Raw genomic sequence first — 16,271 nt, forward strand, 5'->3', positions numbered from 1 at the left:
GGAGAATCTGTTTCATAAAAAGATGTGTATTCTCTGCAAGGCATTGACAGCACCACACAGAACCGGATCACACCATTAAAGTGAAAAACCCAGATGAGGGAGTCAATAGGACCAGACTCGGCAGCTCAGGGATTGCAGAGCTATCTCAGTACAGTTCTGGAGCAGCCATCCATGCTGGCTCTTCCTGGGTGACATGGGATTGGGGAGGAGGGAGAAAGTGTATTTGCCGTGGAAATAGTGGTACTAGAGGCTGGGGCAGCACCTTCACAGAACTCTGTGGGCACCAGAAGATATGTACTAATTCCCAAAAATTAGGGTAGTTATTATGTGTCACAAACATATACCGATAAATAAATTGTCACAGAAAAATAAAATCAATCATTTAAAAAGAAGTGTCAATAGCAGATAGCACCCCAAGGAGCCAGAGCTAGAGCCAAGAAAGAAGGTGAGAAAAACGACAGCTTCCTCAAGGCAGATGAGAGGCCCAGGCTCCTCAGCCAAGGGTGACATCCTTGAGGAGTCCCTGGGAATAGGTGGAAGAGATTGTAATGCTATGGAAGAGGAGGAAGTGGGATTTCTGTCATTAAGGATGCAAATAAAGTCAGAGAACGAATAGTAACTCACTGCTTATCCACACCAGCTTTTCTTCATGAAACAAAGATAAAATAGGAAAAGAATAATTAGAATATTCCAGTTTAAAATGGAGGATTTACAACCAGCACCGTGGTAGGAATGGCCCTGTCCAAGCCACAGCGCTTTGGCCTCGTCAGAATACCGGTCAGCTCTGTTTCCTGCTGCTGCTATCACAAATTATCACAAACCCAGTGGCTGAAAACAACAAAAATTGTTTGGAAATCAGAAGTTCTAAAGTCAAAGTAATGAAGGAGTTGATTCCTTCTGGAGACTATGGACAGGAAGCCCTTTTCTCTCCTCCTCCAGCTTCCTGCAGCCAGCTCCATTTCTGTGTCCATGGTGAGCAGAGCAGTTTATTCCTCCTCTCTGGCCCCCACGTTCCTCCTTACATCCTCTCTATCTTCCTTCTCACTATCTTAACTTTCTTTTTTAAGGACCTTTGTGATTCCAACAGACCCACCCAGATAATCCATAATAATTTTTCCATCCCAAAGTCTTCAGTCCTCATCACTCCCACAAAACCCATTTTACCCTGTCAAGTAGCAGGTTCACAGGACTAGGAGGATACAGGAATCCTTCAGCAGCTGGTGGAAGGCATTATTCAGCCTACTACAACCTCTTTGTGAATCCCCACTAAATTACCTCTAACCTCAGCCACCCCAGCCAAAAGAGGTTCTAAATATGGTTGCATACTTGTTTGTTCATGTCCCAAAGTGCTAGGCTTCTCCATCGAAACAAACCTGTGACCAACCTCCCCACTGCCACTGGGATTCTCTTACACTACAGGGCATTTTGGAGTTGATGGGGGCTTTTCTGTTCTCTCTCATGCTTTATCTTTGCTAGAGATCAGTCATACAAGGCAAGAAAAGAGACACTGTTCATCCCGTTTTACAGATGAGACTCAATAGGTGACTGAGCCAAATGTGAACCAGCAGAGTGGAGTCTAGATCCCAGCTCTCTGACTCTGAGTCAATGTGCAGAGACCTTTTCCCTACTGACACCTTGATTTTGGAATTTTAGTTTTCAGAACTGTGAGACAAATGGATTTTTGTTGTCTTAAGCCCCTAGTTTCTAGTCATTCATTACAGCAGGCCTACAAAAATAATAGAAATAGACCAGCAAGTTGTGCATATTACCCCAACACTCTGGGAGGCCAAAGCAGAAGGACTGCAAGTTTAAAGCCAGCCTTGCTCAGTGACTTAGCGAGAATCTGTCTCAAAATGAGAAATAAAAAGGGGCTGGTGTTAGCTCAGTGTGAAGGCCCTGTGTTCAATCTTCAGTACCAAAACAAAGCAAAACATTAGCTTGTGTCTCACCTGACACTGTATTTTCACTTTCAGTGGCTCTTTTATTAAGCTTTACTTACAAATAAGCTTTTGGCCCTCAGACTGTAATTTGCCCAATAATTTATTACATCTCATATTAAAATAATATTTATCTTGGTCCTTTAATTTTTTTGATGTCTCTTCAAAGTTTGTACCCAAGGCAAGTACCTCAATGCCTCTCCCTGGTCTCAGCCCTGTGTGCCTAAGATTTTTTCCCCCCTGAATCCAGTAGCTTGTATTTTTCCAGGCTGAATTGCTCTCCTTCCTGCCAGCTTCTCTCCCAGGCTCTTGACTGCTGAGTAATAGTACTTGGCTTCCAATGATCATGACAATAGATCGCATGTGTGAATTTTAATACCACAGCGGATATTTCCTGTGGATAATTGACAAAGGTGCCAATTAAGGCCAATCCTAACCAAATGCCTCCAGGCCGTCCCTTAGGGGAGGAAAGCAGTACTATTGTTGAGGTATCCTTTTTCATTTTCACATGTATGCACCCTAATATCCTAACATGCATCCACAGAATGTACCATTTGGATATCATATTGAGAATGTTACAAAAGAGATGGCAGCTAATTAAAGGGCAGTTCATCTTACGTTGGTCATGCTGGTTGCTCACTCACCACTAATGTGTTTCTTCCAAACAATATCTTGTTAATGTGTTTGGCGTTGAGATTTGGGCTTACATGCATGTGTGTTTTTATTTTTTTATACAATATAATGGACCAGCTTGCTCATTGACTCATGTTTCTCTGTGTGGTTACAGATGTACCCTGTAGACTTGTGTCTTAGGAGGGCTGGAAGGAGTGCCAGATTATCAAGGCTTTGGGAAACTTGGGCTCTGCTGAAATCTCACTGCACAGGTCTGTGGGTGTCTGGGGCAAATCACTTGTTCCCTTTCCTGTTTTTTTCATCTGCAAAATGGAGTAACAATTTCTACCCTTCTTTGTCATAGTGGTTACAAGTTAAGAGAATAATAAATGTTCAAGGGCCTTGTTGACTAAAGTGCCTGCTACACCGATGCTTACAGCTATGTAAATGCATAAAGAGCTTCACTGAAGTAATGTTTGTAACCATAAAACATTGGAAGTGGGGATTGGTGGTAACTTATGGTATATTCAAAGAAAGAATAATTCTGTTTTCATTCAAAAATAATTGACTTGTAGACAATTTAAACAGTTCTTAAAGAGTTCTATGCAACTTTGTGAAAATGTCATGAAGGATAAGCACCAAAGCTAAATGTGAAGGAAAACTGATATCTCTGAAGAATTAAAAGAGGTAGCTAGGAAGGGAAATTTTATTTCTTATTTCATATCATTCTTCACCAGTGGAATTAGGGGTTAGTATTATTTAGTGATTTTTCAGTTCATGCCTTAAGGCATGCATTTTTAATCAACAACCTCACACACACACACACACACACTTTTCAATAGATGGGGAACCAACTTCATAGTGATAAAAGGACTTGCTCAAGGTTAAATTACCAGTAAGTCAGAGCAGTAGGCCATCCTGCACTCTGTGATTCTGTACTCTTCCAAGGTCACATTACCTCTATTGCCATAAAAGTTGTCTGTCTTGGATTTGCTTATTCATGCATTCCAGAAATACTCACTAAATTCTAACGCTTGTGTTTAGCACCATACTTGGTTCCAGAAAAAGCTCCAAGGATGAAGAGGGCAAGATTTCTACATCTGAGCAATTAAAAGTCTCCTTCTTTTTTCTACTTTAAATGTTTGATATAATTTATCAGTTAAAATGTTTATGAGCCTGCTGTTGTCATATAGGTAGGTTTTCAAGCTAGGAGTATACTTTCTTTAATAGGTGCTATTCAAATTTTATATTTCCTCCAGAGTTAGTTTCATTCATTTGTCTTCTAAGTTACTTCTTAGAAGTTGTCAAATTTATTTCAAAACAGATTTTTGTAATATGCTTTCTATATCCTTTTAAATTCTGTAAAATCTGTGGTAATGTCTCCTAGATCTTAATATTGTAATCTTAAAAATGTATAACTGATATTGTGTAACAGGAAGAAAAGGTCTAAAAGAGCAGGGAAATTGGGAGGGGTAGGGGAAGGGAAAAAAAGGGAAAGGAAAAAATATGAGAAGAGGAAAAAAATGGAAATAAGGTCTTTGCAAATAGGGAAGGGTGGAGGGGGTGAAGGGAGGGCAAGGGAAGGGGAAAAAAAATAAGAACCAAGAGACTCATGTAATGGTACAAGATCCCAATGATGAATGTAACTGTATTTATACCTAAAATGTACCAATAAAGTTAATGGGAAAATAAAATAAAATAAAGAAAAAATTTCCCCAATGACCCCCCCCCCAAAAAAGTCACTGGTATTGGGCTGGGGATTTAGCTCGGTGGTGCTGCCGCCTGCCTTGCAAGCGCAAGGTCCCGTGTTCAATCCCCAATACCAAAAAAAAAAGTCTCTGATATTGTTAATAAGAAGCAGAAGAAAAAACAATGCTTCATGGGCAGAGTAAACGTTTGGGAACTATCCATTTGTGCTGCCTACTCTTGTGAGGTTGAGTCAGAAGATGGCTCTGATCACCTCTGTCTGACAGTGTCCTTTGGGTTGAAACACAGTGAAGATGCCTCGGCATTTTGGATCACCTTCAGTTTCACTGTTTTTGTCCACCATGGATGTATCAGTGGTGAAGAGAATGGCAGAGACCAAGGTATTTGCAGAAATTTGAAGGGAGAGAAGGGCTCTAGTCATGTTAGGAAATACATAAAAAATAAAAGTTCAACTAATGGGTTCTAGAAGTGCAAACTAATCTCTAGAGGGATCCTGTAAAGTTCATATTTATATGTTGGATTAAAAAGGAAATAAAAAAGCATTCAGGGGGCCGGGGATTTAGTTCAGTGGCTCGGGTGCCTGCCTCGAAAGTGCAAGGTCCTGAGTTCGATCCCTGGTACCAAAAAAAAAAAAAAAAAAGCATTCAGCACACAGAATCACTGTCAACATCATGAAAGATTTCACACAGGTCAGAAACCCCAAGTATGTAAGCATTGTGGGAAATCTTTCACCCAAAAGAGTAGTTGTCAAATACATGAAAGAAATCACACTGGGGAGAAACCCTATGTATGTAAGCATTGTGGGAAAGCATTCAGTCATTGTCAAAGACATGAAAGCATTCACATTATGAGGAGCATATGTATGTAAATGATGTGGGAAAACTTACCCTACACAAAAATATTTTCTAATACATGAAAGAAGTCATAGTGCAGAGAAACTATGTGTATCAGTAGTGTAGGAAACCTTCAGCCAATGGAGTACTGGTCAAACACATGAAGAAATTCATACAGGGAAGAAACTATATATGTAAGTAATGTGGGAAAGCACTCATTACACAAAAGTGCCATCAAATACATGAAAGAAGGCACACTGGGGAAACTATGCGTGCAGCCAGTTTGGGAAAAGATTTCATGCAATCTCTTCATTTCGTAGACAAAATTCACACAGGGGAGCAACTATGTAAGAAATGTGTGAAAGAGTTCCTCTGATACAGTGTCACTCACATGAACAACGTGCCACTGGGGAGAAAGCCTATGTAAGCATTGTAGGAAAGCATTCAGCATACATGGATATTATTAAATACATGAAAGAAGTCACATGTTGGAGAAACCCTACATATGTATATATAGAAATCTATACGTGTTGAAAATTCTATGAAAATTACTCATGTAATGGAGACCTGTAGAAATAATATGAAAATTTGGATATCAATATTTCTTCATTAAATTTCTAGAAAATTTTTTAAAAAGGAAAAAAAAAGTCCCCTGACTCAAAATAAAGAGACACAGACTTATGATGGTCTTATGTGTAATTATTCTTAAGATTGGTAATACTGAAAATAGTCTACATATTCCTTTCTCCTTGCATGGCTGGGAACACAGATTGGATCATCAACAAAAGACTTAGAGAAATATGCATCTTCATCTCAGAAACTCACTGAATTAGGTCCCACCACTCATGGAGTTGAATGTTTATTCAAATAATACTATCTGTTACATATTTTGCATGTGCCGTGGTTTTGACAAAGGCAGTGTGTGTGAGTGGCCAAAGAATTTATACACATAGTCAGTGTTAATTGGAACCCCTGGGGACAGCATAAGAAGAAAATAAAAGCCAATCTTGGTGGCTCACACCTGCAATCCTAGTTATTTAGGAGGCTGAGGTGAGAGGATCACAAGACTCTGTCTCAAAATAATAATAACAATAATAAAAGAAAAGGAAAAGGGCTGGGGATATAGCTTAGTGGTAGAACACCCCTGGATTTGATCCTTGGTACAGCAAATAAATAGGTAAATAAATAGGAAATGGAACATGAGCCAGGGCATGTGGAATTTGACAAGTGGAAAAAAGGAGAAGAGACACTTATGGAAGCAGTGACACTTGAGTTGAGGTATACACAGGTGAATGAGCACATCTGGATGAGGAAGGCTTACCAAGCTTTAAAGCTGCCAGGAACCTTGACAACACACCCTTGTTTTGCAGCTGAGCCATCTGAGAGCCAGACAGTGGACTGACTTGCAAGGACCACACAGTGGTACCCACCTGGTCGTGCTGAACGAGGCTCCCAGTCCACTTTACGGAGTTTAATGGATGTTCTGTGAAGATGCTGTACCCAGAAAGAAATGGGTTCAGAAATGGGAAGTTGGAAACACAGACAAGAAAGTCTGAAAGGGCTTTTGATTTAAGTAGAAAACACACATAGGGAACTAAGGGAATTGAAGTTGGAAAGGTCCATTGGAATTTGGTTCTGAGAGACCACGGATACCATGTAGGTTACAGAGAACTATTCCTTATGTTTAAGAAGAGCTCAAATAGCAAACCTAAAATTAATTTGTCCCCAGGAACAGAACTATATCTGAAAATAATTTAACTAAGATCAAGGAAAAAATCTTTCTGAGGATAGAAAAAAGTCTGAATCCAAAGAAAAGAAGATTACCTAGATTTTTCATGTATTCTCTTTGAAAGGAACAAATATTCCTTTATAATATCTTCCCTTCTTAAAAGTATATATACTTTATTTCTTTTTCTATATAAAAGTCATGCATGGACACATAACATTTCAGCTATATGAAGAATCAAAAATGCTCCCATAATCTCACCTAAAAGCAAACGTAGTTAACATTTTGGCATATTTTCATTCAATTGTTTCCTATGCTTTTTGGGGGGGGCGGGGTACCGGAGATCGAACTCAGGAACTTGTGCTTGTGAGGCAGGAGCAGTGCTACTGAGCTAAATCCCCAGCCCTCCTGTGCATTTTTATATAAATTATTTCATAGCTCTATATAACTTTATGACAATGATTTTTACTTTATATAATACCACAAGTATTGTATGAAGGGGCTTCATATAGTCCCACAGTCCCACAAGTACATTCTTAGGTTTTATATTCATTTGTTTTAAAGAGTGTAACCTATATACCAAAACATACCCTAAAAATGGGGTAGATTATTTTTTAATACATAATGCTATAATAAATATCTTTGTGTATAAATGTTGTCCCTTACAGAGTATTTCCTTAGAGGAGGTTCACAAAAGTAAAATTCCAAGATCAAATAGCACAGACATTTTTAAAAGTCATTCATACATCTTGTCTAATTGATTTTTTGATTATTAGGTAAAAAATATGCATATAACTCCGAGGTTGGAGATAGAGTTTTTATAGAACAAAAGTAGTTTTTCCTATTTTAATAACTTTGCACTAATTAATAAATATTTCATATTTGAAGGAAAGCGTCCATAAAATTAGCTTGTAGAGGCGAAAAAGTGTCTAGATTTAATGTGTCTACTTACTTCTTGACTAATTTTTTTTGCTGCTTTCTCTTATCTTCTGATCAGCACTACATTCCCCTCCTTTCCCAGGAAATTGACGCCCTGTGCTCTCCAGCCTCTTAGATTCTCAGATAAAATCAGTACTGTGATGTATGAGGGGGGATTCCACTTTGCACTTCCTAGCACAGGACTGAGTCTGCGTGCTGAGGCTTCTGTGCTCTTGCCCAGGGGGATGGAAAGTACAGCTTTGCAACAGGAAGATGAATGGTACTTTCCTCATCTTCAGGGCCTGTGTGTTTCTCATTATCTTCTTTTGGATGCAATCACTGCCTTTTGTTCCAAAGCCACCGGAGGCTTCTCTTTGCTCCTCCCAGAGCAGGGACTTCTCCTGGCCTAACACTAAGGACAAAGCCAAGTCACCAGGCTTTTGTGTAGTCAAAGTCCTGTCCTCTCCATTCCACCAGGCATAGCTCTGCTACAGGCTCCTTCCTAACAAGTGTCCCTACCCTCATCTTCTTTCCCTTCCAATCCTTCGTACACACTGCATCAAGATCAAGTTTTCCTGAAGCAAAATTCATATCAACTTACAAATCTGCTCAACTCTGCTGTAACATCCACAGCAGTTCTTTGTTACCCATACAGGAAGAAAGGTCGAATATTTTGCAGGGAATCAATAAATATTCTTTCAATGAGTAGCCCACAGCGGTAAGCACTATGGGTTCTGTACAATGGGGTCTATGTCTGCTTCAGTAGCTGGAAGAGACATGTGGAAAGTTAAATACCAAGGCTCCAGCTCCCGTCCCTTTCTATACTCCAGTCCCGCCAGATCTCACACTCAGCATGTTTCACAGGCAACTCATTCTCTTTGTGGGACTGCATAACCTTTGTTCCTTTTCTCCAGCCCCATTGTGATTAAATGTGAGTTAATGGATAAAGATGCTTGTTACTTTTGGGACACTAGATAAAAATCTGTAACAAACCTAAAGTCCCAAAGTAAACTACTCAACTCCTTGTTTGCCCGGAACTGATGTTCCGGACACCACAATCTATAGAACAAGCTGCAAATGTCTGCTGACCATCAATACTTGACAGTCGACCACTAATCTTTGTCCCCTTTTCTTTAATTCTATATGTTAACTTCCCCCTCAACCCCCTATAAAAACAGCCTCGGACTCTGAGCCAGTTGCCTCTCTAAGCTATTTTGCTTTGGGAGTGCTGTCTGGCCAGACTAATAAAGGTCTGTTTTACTTTCCAACTTGTCCAGTGTGTTCCCTCCCGGGTGTTCTTCGCTGCAGTCAGCTCCTCGGAGCGTTTGGTAAGGCCCTCGGTCTTACATCTTCTCCCCAAATCTATGTTTTCCGCTATCCAGACTCTCAAAACAAGACACATACAAGCTGGGGATATGGGGAGATTTGGGGAGCAAAGGATTTGGGCTTTGCAAAGCCCATCAAAACCCAATTATTATATTTGCTTTCTTAGCTATATTTAGGGGAATAAAGACATACAGAAATTAGTAAGCCATGTTCTCACTGTTGTGAGCATATAATCTAGTGTGAGAGACACAGAGCTTGCCAGAGTGGTCCCCTGTCTGATGTCAACTCAGTCACCTGAACCAGGCCTCACAACCCTATGCATCCAGATCCTCCCTGCTCAGTCATTCAGTGTAGGGAAAGTGCACTAGGCCATCTCCATGTCTTTTCTTGGTGTTCTTGTTCTTGTCTTCTACCAAATCCCAATCAATTCAGATATTAGAACAACCACAACAATATCTGTGGAGTACCTCATATTTACAGAACATTCTTCCAAAATTATCTGATGTAATTCTCACAACAAATTCACAAGGTATGTCTTTATTACCTTCATTTTACACTGGAGAAAGCCACACTGCAGGGAAATAAAGTCACAACCAAGTCCTTTCAATGCCATAGGGACGTGTTTAATTTCTAAACTATGCATACACAGGGGTGAAAATATGTGAATGGCAGTCTCTTCTATCAATGGTTTTACAATCTGGGGAGAGAGGTGGACACATAAATTAGTGATTTCTACATAATGTGGTCTGAGGATGAGTAAGTATGCAAAGGTTGCTGCAACAGAGAGAAATATCAGCCCAATGTGCAGAGATCTGGGTGGGGAGGCAAGAATCATATCAACTGAAATGCAATTTGAATGAGGGCTTAGTTCGCCCATAGATGGAAAACTACAACATGAACTCAACTGTTGACTGATTCTCCTGATTCATATTTTCCCACCATCCCCTTATGTGATGTTTTTCAATGGATAATCATTGAATGAATGAATGAATGAATGAGTGGATGGGTGCATGGATGAATGAATAATACTTCTCTAATTTAGAGGCTGGCTGAAATATCAACTCAAGCAGTAACTTTGTGTTTAAAACTCCCATATTCTGACCAACTGAAGTAACATACCTTCAGGAATTCCATGAGGATTCCTCAGCAACAGGATAGATAGTTTTTAGCGTAAGAGGCCAGAATTCATTCCTACAGTCTCTTAGAATTGGTTGGAGGTAAAATAGACTCTAGAATTGAGGAGAAAAGAAGACTGGCCACTTATGTCTACCCAACCTTCTCAAAATATTCTGTTAACATTCTGAGCTAAGCAACGAAGAGGAAAATAGAATTAAAATTAAAGCTCCTAAGCTACAGCTACGAATTCCACACTGAACCTCTCTGGTCCCAGAAAACTCTGGATGAGAAGGAAAGATCCCAATTCTCCTACACTCACTTCCTCTGAAACGTGATTGTAGAAGGAAAGCCAGGATCTCCAAGACTTGGAGATCAGAGCAGAGTACCCACATCCTCAAGTGATTTCATGAGTCCTGCCTCTCTCCTCTCACGACCTCCAGCTCCACTTCATTGTGCTTGTGGAGCAGATGCCTCCATGCCATCCCTTCTTCTGCATTTTCTGCTCCTTGGTCTAAGTCTTAACTTCATCTGTGTATGCTTGATATATACATGCAGCTATTCTTGGAGTTCGTGCAGCCCATCATTTCACAATTCAAAAACCCCAAATAAGAGACAGGGGATGAGATTCTTCAGGAAAATTGAAAGAAGGATGCCCACACCATCTGAATCTGGCTGCACAGTGAACAGCTCAAGAAGTAGGATAGGACCCAACACTACTTTTTCAGGTAGAAAACACAAACACAATCCATACAAGGATTGTTTCTATTTCCTTTGGACACAAATATATTTCTACTCAGAATTTCCTCTTGGTGCTTTCAAATTCTTGGGGAAAGTCAAACTTACTTTGAACAACTAATGAAATAAATTCGTAGAGGAGAGAATTAGCTTAATGAAATTACAATCATTTCCTCAAGAAGGAGAGATTAAATGGGCTTTGGAAAGTCACACATTCTAGATACTACTATCTGGATCAGTTTGGGCTCAAGATTGTCTGTTGTTCCTTTGGGAATTTTGATTTATGATTTAGCTTCTCAAGAATATAGATGAATTAAATTGGGCTTGCAAATTTTGCCACTGAGAAATAGATCACAGCCACATTTTTCCTTTCAGGAGATATTTAGGGTTCACTTTATAAGCCTGGATCAGCAAACTTTTCTCTGTAATGGTCCAGATGATAAATATTTTAGGCCTTTTTGGCCATATTATTCATCTCAGCCCATAAGAGCACACAAGAAGCCATACATAATAAGTAAAGAAATGATCACAGCTATGCTCTAATAAAACTTTGTTTACAAAAACAGGTTGTCGCCTAGATTTAGCCCATGGACCGTAAATTTCCGACTTCTGTCATAAACCAGTCTCTCGGTACAGGAGTGTCATAGTGAGGAGAAAATGGTATCTTTAGACTTAGAAAGGAGAAAGGGGGCAGAAGACTCTGAGGCCTAGGTTGTTCTATCATTACCTAAGTAACTATAAATAGTGTTAGAATCCACACCTAGAATATAGTCCCTATGAGATTTGTATGTAGTACATCTGGAGAACAATAAATCTCAAATTCCAATCAAATTACAAATTCTTTTTTCATATGAGGCTTGAAATTATGTACTTTTAACAAAATCTTGATGTTGTCAATAAAAAAGATATGTCAAGTAGCAAAAATCTACTTAAAACCATGCTCTACAAAAACCAATAATGAGCTGTGTGTGGTGGCACACATGTATAACCCTACTGAGGAAGGCTGAGGCAGGAAGATGGAAAGTTCAAGCCCAGTCTGGGCAATTTAGTGAGACCTTGTCTGAAAAAAACGGGTATATGGCTAATCTTTAAATCTACTTTTGAGAATCTCTATAAAGATAGATAGATAGATACATAGCCATAGACAAACTATGCAAAAGTGAAATACCTAACAGAGACTTGGGTCCTAACCAAGAGGGTATTATAATCCTTTGAGAAAAAGAAAAACTCCTACACAGAAAAAATTAATCAATATAAGAGACTATATAATTTCTCTTATAAAACAATTAGACACCAGTGAGAAATTCTGAAAAATGCTGAGAGTTGAGAAAAGAGACTCTAAATCCCTCTTGTCCATCTAAAGTAAGGAACCAGGTGCTCTGTGGCCCAGGAAGCCGGAGCTTTGAGTAGATTCAAGCTTAAGAGGCATTTCTACAAACACTGCCAGCCAGGAACATTAACAACACTATTACCGCAGACCACAATTTGGAGCTAAAATATTTAGCGTAATATGAAAAAATATAAAGCCCAGAGAATTGAAACAATGAAAATGGGATTTTTGCTAGCAGTCCAAGATCTTCTCTGAGAGCAAAAGAGTTTGTGACTAACCCTTAAATCTACTCTTTAGAAGCTCTATAAAGATTAGAGCAAAATAAAAGATTAAGAACGAAGAGAATACTCGCTCAAAACGTCTCATGCATATATAATTTTAGGTCCCCAAATATTTCCTCCCATGGATTATTGTTATGATACCTTAAATATGATTTAGAACTATATCCAAACTTAACTAAGAGGGTATTGTAATCCCCTGAGAAGAAGAAAAACTCCCACACAGAATTAATCAATATAAGCAGCAATATAATTTCTCTTACAAGAAAATTAGGTGTCAGGAATGAGCCTCTCCAAAAGCCTCTCATCCTTCACCCTGGAGCATGTATGATGCAGATGCTGAATCCCTAAGATGGTGTCCAGATGTTTTATCCCAACCAGCAGCCAGGGCTCCCCCAGTTTGGCAGCTGCTCTCCGTTCCAGCTTTATCGTCCACCACTCCTCCACTCACGTCAGGCTCCAAGTAGACTGTTGTGTCCTCCCTTTCCTCCACCCCATATGCCCAGCACAGGCCTCTGTGGGTCCTTGTTATCTGTCAGCTCCATCATAACGACTGACCCACATCTTCCCTTCTACACACTGAACTGCTCTCCAGCTCCGAGGTTTGACCCAGGATCCGCACCGTCCATATTCAAGGCATTTGTTCTTTGACCAGCCCAACAACAAGCATCTTCTCCTTTCTCCTACCATTGCTCACTCTCTTGACTCTTGCTTACCTCTCTTGAGAGTAGTTCTGTTTCTTGGTCTCTTCCTCTCCTTTTACCCCATGAAAAGCTTGGGCTGGAATTATCGCATATTACATATTTCTGTGTGTGTCCCTTCAGGCCACTTCTACAATTCCTTACACATCACATACGCTCAAGAAACACTGCTCTTATTTTATTTTTATTTATTTTTGGTATTTGTATTTGGCATTTATTATTATTATTATTATTAATATTGAACCGATGACCTTTGGATTGAACCCAGGGCCTTTGCACTGAGCTGCAGCCTCACTACTATTTATTTATTTATATTTTGAGACAGAATTTTACTAAGACAGTAGGTTGCCCAGGCTGGGCTCAAGCTTGCAACCCTACTGCCTCAGCCTTCCAGAGTGCGGGGATTACAGGCATGCACCACTACTCTTGGCACCCGTGCTCATACTTTAGTAAGTAAAAATTATCCAAAGTTCTTTAGTCCCATGAACAAAAAGAACCTATTGTTCACTAGCCCACCAGTTCTTCATTTGTATTGTTGAAGTCCATTTGGAGGTTATGCTTTTCAGAGCATTTCTAGAACCCTGCTTATCTAGTCATCTTTACAAATGATACCTTCATTCCCCCATGAAGTGTTCCTTCTTCAGTCACTATTGATTTCCTCCTTCTGATGGTACACCCAGAAGAGCTATGCAATCTCCGATTAGTTAGACTCTTATCCTGATCTTGGCTTCTAAAAATAATCTTCATACAGCCAAATTCCAAAATCTCAGATTCTAAGTCTCTGCAGCAACACAATCACAGTATCTCATTTATCCAGCCATGAGCCATTCTGTGACAAGCAGGTGACTCCCAGATCTGTTTCTGTCACAGCCCCAAACTCCATCCATCCTCACTGCCACCTCCCTCCCCGCCATCTCCAATATTCAGGTCTCTTGTCTTCATGCCCTGGGAAGCGTGGGCTCTGGATACTTGAAACCAGAATCTCTGATCAGAGATGCACAAGAAGTAAACCATCGTTAGGCAAAAGACAGATTCTCACTCTAAAGGAAAATCAAGATACATTGGAAATACAGGCCTTTCTCTTTCAAGGAGAAGTTCATAAGTCATGTTAGTAAAGTCATTCTTTTGGGCTGCCCTATAGCAATTTGGGGAGAATTATTTTGGGAGAGAGTGGGAAAGAAAGACAGGGTAAGTGATAAATGGAGAGAAGGAGGAAGAGGAGGAGGATGGGAGTGGGGAGAATGGGAAGAGGGAGACAGAGAGAGAGAGAAAAGAGAAAATAGAACAGGACTAAAGTAAAAATCAAAATGAATCAAAGATCTCAATATTAAAATGATAATCCTTGACATGCTGAAAGACAAAATGAGTATAAATCTTGACGACATAGGTCTAGGCAAAGGCTTTCTAAGCAGAAACCTGGTTGTCCAAGAAATAATACCAAACACCAACAAATGGAATAACATTCGATTAAAAAGCTTCTTCTGCACAGCAAAGGAAACAACCAACAGAGCAAAGAGACAGCTACAGAAGGGGAAACTTTTGCAAGCTACTCCTCAGACAAAGGACTAATATTTAGAAAATATAAAGACCTCAAAAAATATAAAGAATCTCTCAAATTTAAAGGTCCAATAAAAAAGGGCCTCTAAAGTGAATAGGCACTTCTCAGATGAAGAAGTATAAATGGCTAATAAATACAGGAAAAATGTTCAATATTAAAGAAATGCATTCTCCAGACACACTCAGCCACCTCATCTTTGACAAAGGAGCCAAACACCCTCGCTAGAGGAAAGATAGCCTCTTTAATAAATGGTGCTGGAGAAATTGGTTTCAACTTGCCAAAGATTAAAACTAGACCTATATCTCTCACCATGCACTAATCTAAAATCAAAATGGATTAAAGATCTAAATATAAAAACAGAAGCACTGAACCGGCTGGAACAGAGGTTAGGTAGAACTCTTGAAGACATTGGGGTAGGAAAAGATTTTATGAACAAAACCTCAGTTGCCCATAAACTAGCACAAACAATCAACAAGTGGGATCTCTTCTTACTAAAAAGCTTCTGCACAGCAAGAGAAACCACCAGCAGTGTGAAGAGACAACACACAATGTGGGAAAAAATGTTCACCAGCAGTCCCTCAGACAAAGGTCTACTATCTCGAATCTATAAAGAATTTTAAAAAATCAGACCTCCCAAATTTAAAGATCCAATCCAAAAATGGGCATCTGAAATGAACAGACATTTCTCACATAAAGAAGTAGACATGGCAAATACACATATGAAAAAATGTTCAACATCACTGGTCATTCCAGAGATGCAAATGAAAACAATGCTGAGATTCTACCTCACTCCAGAAAGAATGGCTGCTGTCATGAAATCAACCAACAACAAATGCTGGCAGGGCTGTGGGGAAAGAGGAACGCTGCTCCACTGCTGGTGGGAGTGTAGACTGGTGCAACCACTGTGGAAATAAGTATGGCGATACCTCAAAGAACTAGGACTAGAGGTCCCATTTGACCCAGCTATTCCCCTGCTGGTGATCTTCCCCAAAGAATTAAAAGAATCATACCACAGCGATATATGTACACCCATGTTCACAGCAGCACAGTTTGTAATAGCTATAACTTGGAAACAGCCCAAATGCCCATCAACTGGAGACTGGATAAAGAAAATGTGGTTTTTTATAAAGTGGAGTACTACTCAGCCATCAAAAATGAGAAATTAGAGACATTTATTGCTAAATGGATGCACATTGAGGTGATACTCTTAAGTGAAATAAATAGGACACACATGTGTAAATACTGAATAGCTTCTCTAGTGTGAGAAACTGAAAATGTAAGTAAGGACTAAAAGGTGTAATAGATAATGTGAAATAGGAAGAAAAGGGACAAAGGAGAGGAGGAAGTGGGAGGGGTAGGGGAAAGGAAAGAAGGGAATGGAATTAATATGAGAAAATGAAAAAATGGAAACAAAGTCTTTGTAAATAGGGAGGGATGGAGGGGTTGAAGTGAGGGCAGAGTAAGGAGGAAAAAACAAGAACCAAGAGAGTATGT

At 39.6% G+C, this 16,271-nt stretch overlaps 1 protein-coding gene across 17 annotated transcripts in view; it reads right to left on the reverse strand.

Annotated features, from left to right (window-relative positions):
- Positions 1-16,271, reverse strand: part of Ddr2 (discoidin domain receptor tyrosine kinase 2) — a 192,292-nt gene that overhangs the window by 148,696 nt on the left and 27,325 nt on the right. The window lies entirely within an intron of this gene.

Source organism: Heterocephalus glaber, unplaced genomic scaffold (genome assembly GCF_053883595.1).
Source record: "Heterocephalus glaber isolate CG9 unplaced genomic scaffold, H.glaber_assembly_v1.0 deba00001561, whole genome shotgun sequence".
In the NCBI taxonomy this organism is placed as follows: Eukaryota; Metazoa; Chordata; class Mammalia; order Rodentia; family Bathyergidae; genus Heterocephalus; species Heterocephalus glaber.